Source organism: Macrobrachium rosenbergii, chromosome 31, assembly GCF_040412425.1.
Source record: "Macrobrachium rosenbergii isolate ZJJX-2024 chromosome 31, ASM4041242v1, whole genome shotgun sequence".
Taxonomy (NCBI): Eukaryota; Metazoa; Arthropoda; class Malacostraca; order Decapoda; family Palaemonidae; genus Macrobrachium; species Macrobrachium rosenbergii.
Genome location: NC_089771.1, coordinates 6,140,965 through 6,151,088, shown reverse-complemented (window position 1 = coordinate 6,151,088; position 10,124 = coordinate 6,140,965). Strand labels below are relative to the sequence as shown.

Below are 10,124 nucleotides of genomic sequence, written 5' to 3'. Positions count from 1 at the left end.
AGGTATTTGTAGGGTCGAAATCTAATGCTAAAAGGTTTAAGTGACTACGGATAATTTTAGTAATAAGTTAAACTAATTTGAAAAATTTGTCTCCCATGTTCATAATCATGATTAGACTTCAATTTTACTGTCAGTATTGGCATTTTGATAATCGGGTTTGACGTCAGAATGCTGGAAGATGCCAGGTCACCAGGCTGTGTGAGACCTTTAAAATATACGAAGTTAGTCAAATCGGTATTTGAAGAGAATGAAGTCAGTTCTATATGTAAATATACCTGAAAACGGGGATGAGATAGCCGTATCAATTAATATTTACAAGTAAATTATCCGCTACAGTTCTCAAAGTCAAGAATTCTGTCAGGTACGAAGTCAGTGTCAGATGGGTAATACTCTCCCGAGATATATCTATCTTAGTTTTACCGTCTTGTGCTTGCTGTTCCCCTGTTTTCTAAGAGGTTTAAAGCATACAACAGACCCACTTTCTTATAAGAAGACGTGAGAGAAACTCTTACAGACTCTCAACGAAAACGGAAAGCAGAATGACAAAATGTTTACACGCCATAGGTTCCAATACGAGTTATCCACAGAGGAACTGGACTCTTGGAAAAAATTTTGGGTGGGTGGGCCACTATGCCTCGGGACGAAATTCTGGTGGTTTAAGGCTACAGGTTTTCACGCCATGTTTCATTAGACACCACAGATCAAACAAGCCTTTGCCCGAGTGCTAAACTATGGCCATGAGAGTGAACGTAAGCCTAGGCTTACTTCCTGTACATAAAAGTTCTCCTTTGACGTTTGAATGGTTTAACATTCTCATTTGTGGCCCAGAAAGTTGGAACATATCTGAGGCAGCACAGGGGAAGTGTTTAAAGCTTCCCCAGCTCGGCAATCAGCTGTCGGCTTAGAAAACTTAAGCCCTTTGGGTCGGCTTCAAAGTTGGTAACCGATTGGCTGTATACCTCCTGCTGGGGGCATTCCCTCCTTCGGGGCATTGCAATGTTGGCTCAAGGAAATTAAAAAAAAAAAATTGATTTTTTTATCACGAGTAATCTCTCCAAATATGAAGTTATTTTTGGTGGACTTGAATGAAAGAGCGTTTAATACCTTTTTTTTATTTCCTCTCTATACTGTACATTGTTGACACGGGAATAGTTCAACCATCATTATGACGTCATGTGAAAAGGCTTACCATTCATAATGGCTTACTTCTGAATGGTGACGTCACCGTTACCTATGAAATTTCATACCGGCTATACTTTCCTGCAATGTTCAAAAGAATGACACTGAGCATAGTTCAGCGTGACGTCAAAATTCTATGACGCCGTCAAAAGGATTACTTGTAGCGTATACTGCGAGGTGACGTCACCATTACGTCATAATTCTGACGTCTATGTACCGTTTTCTTCTAGACTTTGACGTCACCATCACCTATGACGTCATGTCAAAAGGATTGCCCCTACCGCCTGGTGACGTCACAAATCTAACGTATTTTACGTAATGTACACGGTCTGACGTCATGTTAAAAAGCTTACCATTCAATTAGCTATTACTCCTGAACGGTGACGTCACAATTCTATGACGTTATGTAAAAGGGTTTACCCTTCATAGCTTTACTGCTTGGTGTCATTTTATGACGTCACCTACCGCATTTTACATTATACGTTGTTCTCCACTGGGCCAACGTTAAAATATTTTGGTCAACCTTTCACTTCGGCCTACTTAATCTTCATGATTTACTCAAATCTCTATTTACCCTTTTATACGGGATTTAACTCATTCTTTTTATGCACTTACGTCACTTTTCAACTGAATTACACCTCTTTCATCAGATACTGATATTTTAGTCGAGAATTTTTATCTCGTAAAACTTGACACAAAACCAGATTGATGAAGTGTTAAAACTACACTAGCCACATACCTTCACAAATACCTTTTTTTCTGTGAACAGCAGTTCAAATCCACTCTTGATTTCCAAAGGACCTAGAGACTAAAAAGCCTCTATACTTTGTCACTAGACAAGAAAGGTCGTTATTTTTTAAGGTGACAAAGGAGTATCACCTGTGATTAGGCTTGCGAGAAAAAAGGTGTAGTACTCCTGTTAGGAAGAACAGGGCCAATTTCAACAAACTAATGCTAACGAAAGTTACATCTGAAAGTATATGCCCATAACTTGGCCCTTCAACACAGATCTGCACTTGTCCCAGGGAAACACCTGGGAAGCAAGTGCCTGATTTCACGATCATCATCATCATCTGACAGAACTTTCTTATAAAACACATTACCTAAAATGCCACAAACTTCGAAGACAAGAAACACTTTCCATATACCGTACTCGCAGCATTACACAATTAAGACGGAAAATGGAAAACATTATCTGCAAACCATATATGGATTCAGAGGACATCAACATATCCACAATTAGCAGAGTACTGTACATGAAATTCCGTGGGACAACCAAGACGCGCTATCCACCCAGTTCAGCACGTTCCTTGACAGCAGAACGTCACCAACTTCAAAGTCCCTGAGTTAATGGGCTACGGCAAACCCTGGCTCTGATGGTCCACAGGAAAGTTCATTGCCATTGCTGGCTGTTTTGTGGCGGGAACAGTAGGACAAGATCCTCAGGTAAATGTTCCTCATCACAGGAACTCGAACCTTGTTCAGCTGGGATGCTCCTTTCCTTCCAAAGGACTCTATAAGATGGGACGAAAATGATCAAAAAAGTACCAAAAACACAGGCACCAATATGACTGTCAAGTAATCCAAAAGGATTTAGTCTGATTATGATGGCAACCAAATTCAAGAGCTATTAAAAACGCAGCTACACTTTTAGGCACAGACGTTTTAAAGATACAAATCACTTTAAAAACACAATGAACAAGTAAGCTTTAATGTCTACAGGACCTTAAAGAGAACGCAACACAAGTGAAGACCTAACTTACAAGGCTGCAGTTACATCATAGATGTCTACAGGACCTTAAAGAGAACGCAACACAAGTGAAGACCTAACTTATAAGGCTGCAGTTACATCATATATGTCTACAGGACCTTAAAGAGAACGCAACACAAGTGAAGACCTAACTTACAAGGCTGCAGTTACATCATAGCTATCACCATCCACGTCACGTGATGAAGTCTGCAAAGCTAAGCGCACCATATTAGTAAAACAAAACTGTCAAATGAAAGCGAATTGATCCCATTTCCTCAGGGTAGCATAAAGAACCTGTCACGTAAAACAAGAGAATGGTGGAATGGAATGGAATATAAAAGGCCAAAGACTGACAAAAGGCAGCTGAGGAAGCAGAAATGCTACAGCTACGAAAGGACGCAACTGGGTGTTCCTACTGAAGTAGGAATGATCACTGATTGAAAAACAGTCACAAGAAACTCAAGTCTTGTCATAAAATTTAGCCAAAGACAGCTGACAATCAGCAACAATGGCTTTGTTTTGTCCGGCCTTAGAATAAATAAACGAGGACACCAGTGATTTAGAGAAATGCCGAAAATTAACATGAAAACTTGACCAAAACGAAGTTATTTCCAAATGGGGAAACATTTACCTACTCTCTCTCTCTCTCCCTCTCTTTTACCTTTACTTTTACCCATTTGCTTACCTCTGTGATTTTGGACTTTAACAAAACACAAACAATGTTTATTTTGAGAGAAAAATCTGAAAGTTCCTTCAAACTAAACCGATGCTCGTTGTTCTCTTAAAAAAAAAGCAAAAGTAACTATAAACAATATACCAGCTGTACCAATCCTTCGTACCTGTAGTCTTTTTACATTAGTTCAATGGCAGCAGCCTTGCAACACTTACAAATGTCAATTTACTTCTTTATATTAAAACCTCTTCTTTGCTACGTTGAAACAAACATTTGATTTTTAACAAGCTAGAACGCTGATGTGAGAGTAAATCAAATAGCTATTACATCAGAGATATACAATATATAATATATGGCATTGTAGAACGAACTGATGTCTTCAGGAAATGGAAAAACGGAGCAATTCTTGAGGTCGTGTACAAGTGCAGTATTGCCATGTGCGATGGCCATCAATGGGTAGTTAGTCTTGATGCTTATGTGATCCTTTTCATCATATTTACCTGGAAACAAACACATACTTTAGTATTCAATGCCATGTCTGTAAACTACAACATACTGTTTACTCCCCCTCTTCAAATTAACTCGGGATACGAACTCATTTCAAGGTGCTATTAAACTCCTGTCTGAAAGAGACACAGCTATAGAGAAATAAGAGTGAGCGCTGGAAAAGGGTCTGAGGTGGCTGAGCAAATGTTTCAAATGAACAACTGTCTCGTTCCTACATCATCAGGTGTTTGGGATCCTGACAAGGACTTCGTCGTGTCTACTGGAAGTCCACACATCAAGAAGGTGCACTGAAAGGAACCTTAAACTGGCCCCCTTAACCAAAATGGAAGTTCTTGATTGAGAGAGAGAGAGAGAGAGAGAGAGAGAGAGAGAGAGAGAGAGAGAGAGAGAGAGAGAGAAGAGAAACATTTTAAACAAGTGCCAAAAGTCTTGAACTTATTCTTGGTGAATATTTCAACTGTACTACTACTAGTGTTAAAATCCTCAGCTCTGGAAGAGATGGCTCAAACAGTTTAAAAGTAAAACTATTATCATCTTATCTGGTAATGCACAGTAAATTCATTGCTAAAGCAACTAGAGAAACATTTTAAACAAGTGCCAAAAGTCTTGAACTTATTCTTGGTGAATATTTCAACTGTACTACTACTAGTGTTAAAATCCTCAGCTCTGGAAGAGATGGCTCAAAACAGTTTGCTCTAAAGTAAAACTATTATCATCTTATCTAGTAATGCACAGTAAATTCATTGTTACCTCAGCAACTCGAGAACCTTAACATTAAACAAAATTTCTCTAATATTTATGCTGGTGGCTACAACCAAATGTCATTTAAGTTTCATACTGTAAAATTAGGAACTGGGTAAGGGGAGTTCATCTAATAATACCCAAGGGTTAGACACCTAGCTGAAATCGAATATGACACAAAATGTTTGAATTACTAGCAACTAGAGCTTTATATTGGTCTAATCATAACAGCTACAACTTTGTAAGCTTTGTCCGTGCCTCATTTAATGACAGTGGCGTTGATCCAAGCATAAATTCCCCCCTTACAAAAGGGTGTACTTCATAAACATACATCAGATTCCTGAATCGACTGACTGTCAACAAATACAAACATTTCCTCTCCCACGGGACTAGTCAGAGAGTGCTTTCTTAAGAGGAAAAATCTGCATACTGGAAAAAACTACATTAAAGGAAAAAGATAGGATTAATACTTTTCTATGCATAAGATAAGTATTATGAAAAAAAAACTTTTAAAATAAGATTGCTTAGCATCAAGAGGGTTAGGGTAAGGTGTCAAAGTTAAGGATTTGAAGACCATCAGAACATACAGAAAAGAAAAAAGATACAGGATTAATATTTTTCTATTTATATGTATGCTTTGGTTTAAGTTAGTTGAATTTAAATATTAGTATAAAGCTTGAGTTTTTTTTTACTATTATACTATTATACAGACTTGTGACTGGTGTAGCAGCAATCTTGTTACTTACTATGGCCTCATTGGCAGTAAAGTCCCCCTTTGAAAAGTTCCTCAGGTCCGACAAATCCACATCTTCAAGATACTGGTGAGAAGTCCCTTACCAATTCTGAACTCATCTGTGGGACACTTTCTCACGTCTGAAAGTAAAAATATGACGTCAAAATGAAGTTCACCAACCGTATGTCAGCATAGCAGAAAAACAAATGACAAGACATTGATAGGGCCATAAAACTACAAGTACAATCTCTATTTCTGCCTGAATGTCCTGTCAGGACAGAATGACCAAGTGGTGTGAACACATGTTAAAAAGAAGTTTACATTTCAGGAAAAACCTTCCCTGCAAAGAGAGACGATGTTGGATTTGTACAGGTCAACTGATATACCAAAAGAGGGGCGTCAATTTCCCAACATTAAACCTAATTCACAAACTTACTTACAAAAGGGGTGTGTCTATCTCACAAAATGAAACCTGATTCACAAACTTAAATGAAACCTAATTCACAAACTTACTTACAAAGCGGTGTGTCTATTTCACAAAATGAAAGCTAATTCACAATCGTACTTACAAAAAGGGGTGCCATTTCACGGGTGCTTAAAAAGACAAATTGCCCACTCACCTCAAGCAGTTGTGACTGCTGCCAAGATAGACCACTAATACAACTTACAGTACAACTAGACAATATGACACTGGCCAGTGCAACCACCTAACTCAACAGGAAAGACTTCTGTTTTTGAACTGCTATCTCTTAAGAAGTAGTAGTCCTCCTCCCCTCCTCCAGATTTACAAATCAATGACTCACAAAACCCTCATCCACACAGGACTCAGGCATGTCAGCCTGCCCCATCACATCTGATTCACTCTTCATCTCATCATCTCCATCACAGCCCCTGCCCAATTTCTCATCAGTATGTGAACTTTGCATTTGGAGGCTTCACGAAAACTTCATCACCAGCTTGTGCAGCAGACTCAGCTACTCTATCAATCTTGTTCTACACCTCTGGATGTCTCCAAGTATGGTTAAATAATATGTTACATGGGACACTCTCAGCACTAACACCATTTTTTGTTGAAAGGTTCTGCCAAAACACCATCATCAAAGGGTCCTCATTACTTCGTGCTGCTAAACACTTTATAGTGCGATGGTGACGTTCAACAATCCCACTACCAGAAGCTCGATATGCAGCAGCTCAATAACGCCTCTCAATGTTCCACGCCATGCATAACTTATCGAATCGATGAGATCTGAATGTGGTACTATTATCTAGAAGAATTTCATCCATAGGAGGCCTCTCTCCTGACATAACTGCACAAAATCTGAACAAATATCTTCGGCATTTTCTGACCCAATCTCTCTCCAAACAGCAAATCTACTTAGCCCACAGTCCACTCTGTCAAACAGCTCCTTCCTTTGTAATGTGTCACATCCATTGTTAATCACCACCAATTTTTCTCTACACTTAACTCACCAGGTTCATGCTTAACAGGCGCTGTATCAATCGACCTGCAATGCAAACATGCACGAACGCTTTTTACAATATCCTGTCTCTTTGCTTCAAGATCAACTAATTATGCTAAATAAACATAAAAATGATGCCTATCATGCAACTTGTTCAAACTCACTGCACACGGTTGCACCTGAAACTCACTACAAAGCCAGTCCTGCCTCACTCTGGCTAGTCCATCAGATTTGTTCTGACAAGACTTTACCAATGTCACAGTGACCAACTTATGCTTATCAATTATATCTTTTATCACTGACAATCGGTGATTCACCAACATCGCTGACATACCAGAAACATTCACCCTAAAATGTCCCGTAAAGATTCCATGCAACCAACTCAATATGGTTGCTGAACCCGTTGATATCTCAACAGACTCAACATCCCATTTCATTGCTACATTTATTCCTTTTACCACTGCACCTAATTCAGCAACATTGATGCGAGCTGCATTGGCTGGCTTGCAAAACCATATCCCATCCTTAACAATCACTCCATTCATCTCCAAAGCCAACACCTAAAGCTAGGCTGCTAGCATCACACCAGATTTTGCCAACTTTAACATTAGGAACAGACCAATATCCACAAACAGGCTCACCTTCCTGCACCCTTTTAACCAATTCCTCCACCAATGACAGAGCCTTACCTCCAATCCAGTCATCCCAGGCATAACCTTCACTTATTCTCTTCACATAACTACACACCACAAGAACCCATCCACAGACTGGATAATGCCCCACTACCTTACAACAAATAGAATACAAATTTCTGCTTGACAATTTCTCACTGTTCACTAAAGGGATCAGATTGCCACATCTAAACTTCCGTTTTCCAATACTATCACAACGAAGAGACAATCCCAACACACATCCACCATCCAGTGACTCCAGAATCTTTGCTTCTAACCCAAACTTACACAGATGAGAAATCACCTATTCTACAGAAGGCAGTCCCCGTTTACAACGGTTCCGGCTTACGACGTTCCGAGTTCACGACAGTTTTTCAGATATATTCATTAAAAAATCCAGGCCGGTTTAAGACGCTTGGTCCAAGTTTACGACGCTTTTCAATTACGTACATTTATAAAAAAATCCATTTCTGGTTTAACAGTATTCATCAAAAATCAGTTTCTGGTTACAATTATTACAACACATTCCAAAGTTACGACGTTTTTTCGACGCTTTTTACGCCACTTTGTAAGTGGAACTAGTTTCCTGAGCGTAGCTGCGCTCTGTATTTACTGTACTGTAACTGCATTGGTAGTTGACCGGACAACGAACTTCCTGGGTCAAGCACGCAGGCGCGCGTAACAATACCAAACAATCCTTCCCTCACTCACGTGTTTGCCTCCGCTGAGCTAAGTACGTTGCCTTTCTTTGGCTGCAGTTTTTTTGTGAATTGTGCCTTCACTATGGCTCCAAAACGGCAGAATTCATCATCGGATGCTAGTGCATCCAAGAAGCCGAGGAAGAGCATCACCATGGAAGTCAAGTACGACGTAATTAAGCGTTCGGAGAAGGGTGAGAGTAACACCGAGATAGGCCGTGCCTTGGGCCTTAGTAGAACGACAGTTGTCACCATAGTGAAGGACAAGCAGCGTATTCTGAGGCATGTGCAAGAAGCTGCACCAACGAAGGCAACGGTGATTGACGTGAAGTAACATGGTCAGAATGTGGTGGAGAGGGATAAGTTATTGTTGATCTGGCTGGAAGACCAGGACCAACGACATGTTCCAGTGTGCCTAAGTGTGATTCAAGAAAAGGCTAGGGAGCTGCATGCAGCAGTGGTGAAGAAGAGTGGGGAAGGCAGCGCTAGTGAAGAGTTTTCCGCCAATAGAGGCTGGTTTAACCGGTTCAAGGCTGTTGCAAATTTGCACAATGTGAAGTTGCAAGGTGAAGCTGCTAGCACTGATAGCGTAGCAGCAGAAAGTTTCACTAGTGGTTTGGCTGAGATAATTAGGGAAGGTGGTTACACTGCTGACCAGGTATTTAATGTAGATGAGACAGGGTTATTTTGGAAAAGAATGCCAAATCATACATACATTTCCACGGAAGAGAGTTCAGCACCAGGCCATAAAGCTGGTAAGGAGAGGCTGACTTTACTCTTTGGGGCCAATGCTAGTGACGATTTGAAGCTTAAGCCCTTGCTAGTGTACTTGGAAGAAAATCCCAGGGCTTTTAAGGGCATTTTCAAGAGTCAACTCCCCGTCATTTGGAAGTCCAACAAGAAAGCTTGGGCTACCTTGATGGTCTTCAAGGACTGGTTCAATGACCACTTTGTGCCAGCAGTGGAAAGGTATCTTGCCTCGAAAGGTCTGCCTTTTAAGGCCCTCCTTGTCCTAGACAATGCCCCTGGTCACCCGGCTAATCTCAGTAACATGAACCCTAATGTGAAGGTGGTGTATCTAACCACCAAATACTACATCCCTCATACAGCCAATGGACCAGGGAGTCACTGCTAACTTCAAGGCATACTACCTGAGGAGGACAATACGCTCTGCTTTACGGGCCGTTGAAGGTAACAAGGAGTTGACTCTGAAAGAATTTTGGAAGGGCTATAACATTGCAGATGCTGTGACGAACATCACACGTGCTTGGGACGAAATAAAAGTGACGACTCTGAATGGTGTCTGGAAGAAATTGTGTCTGCAGTTTGTGAATAGTTTTGAGGGGTTTGAGCAGGCAGAAGATGTAGAGGCTGTGACAAGGAAAATTGTTGGGCTAAGCAAGAGGCTGAAATTGGACTTGGAAGCTGAGGATGTCACCGAGCTGCTGGCATCCCATGGAGAGGAATTGTCATCGGAGGACCTCACTGAGCTGGAGAAGCAGATGATGGAGGAGGAGGAAGAGGCACCACACCCAAAGGTCAGGGCATTAACTGCCAAGGGCTTGTCAGAGGGTTTTGCTTACCTGGAGAAATGTTTGGCAGCATTTGAGGGTGAGGACACTAACACTGCCAGGTTTGAGAGGATTCGCAGAAGGATGCTGGATCTTACTACGTTCTACAAGGAGACGCAGCTAAAGAAGAATGCAGTCTAG

The 10,124-nt window shown here is 40.7% G+C and overlaps 1 long non-coding RNA gene across 1 annotated transcript; it reads right to left on the bottom strand.

Moving 5' to 3' along the window:
* Positions 1-1,096: 1,096 nt before the first annotated feature.
* LOC136855330 (uncharacterized) lies at positions 1,097-10,124 on the bottom strand. The gene is made up of 3 exons (XR_010857974.1): positions 9,996-10,124; positions 5,597-5,723; positions 1,097-4,102 (listed from the first exon to the last, which is right to left on the bottom strand). It is a non-coding gene; the product is annotated as an uncharacterized lncRNA (long non-coding RNA).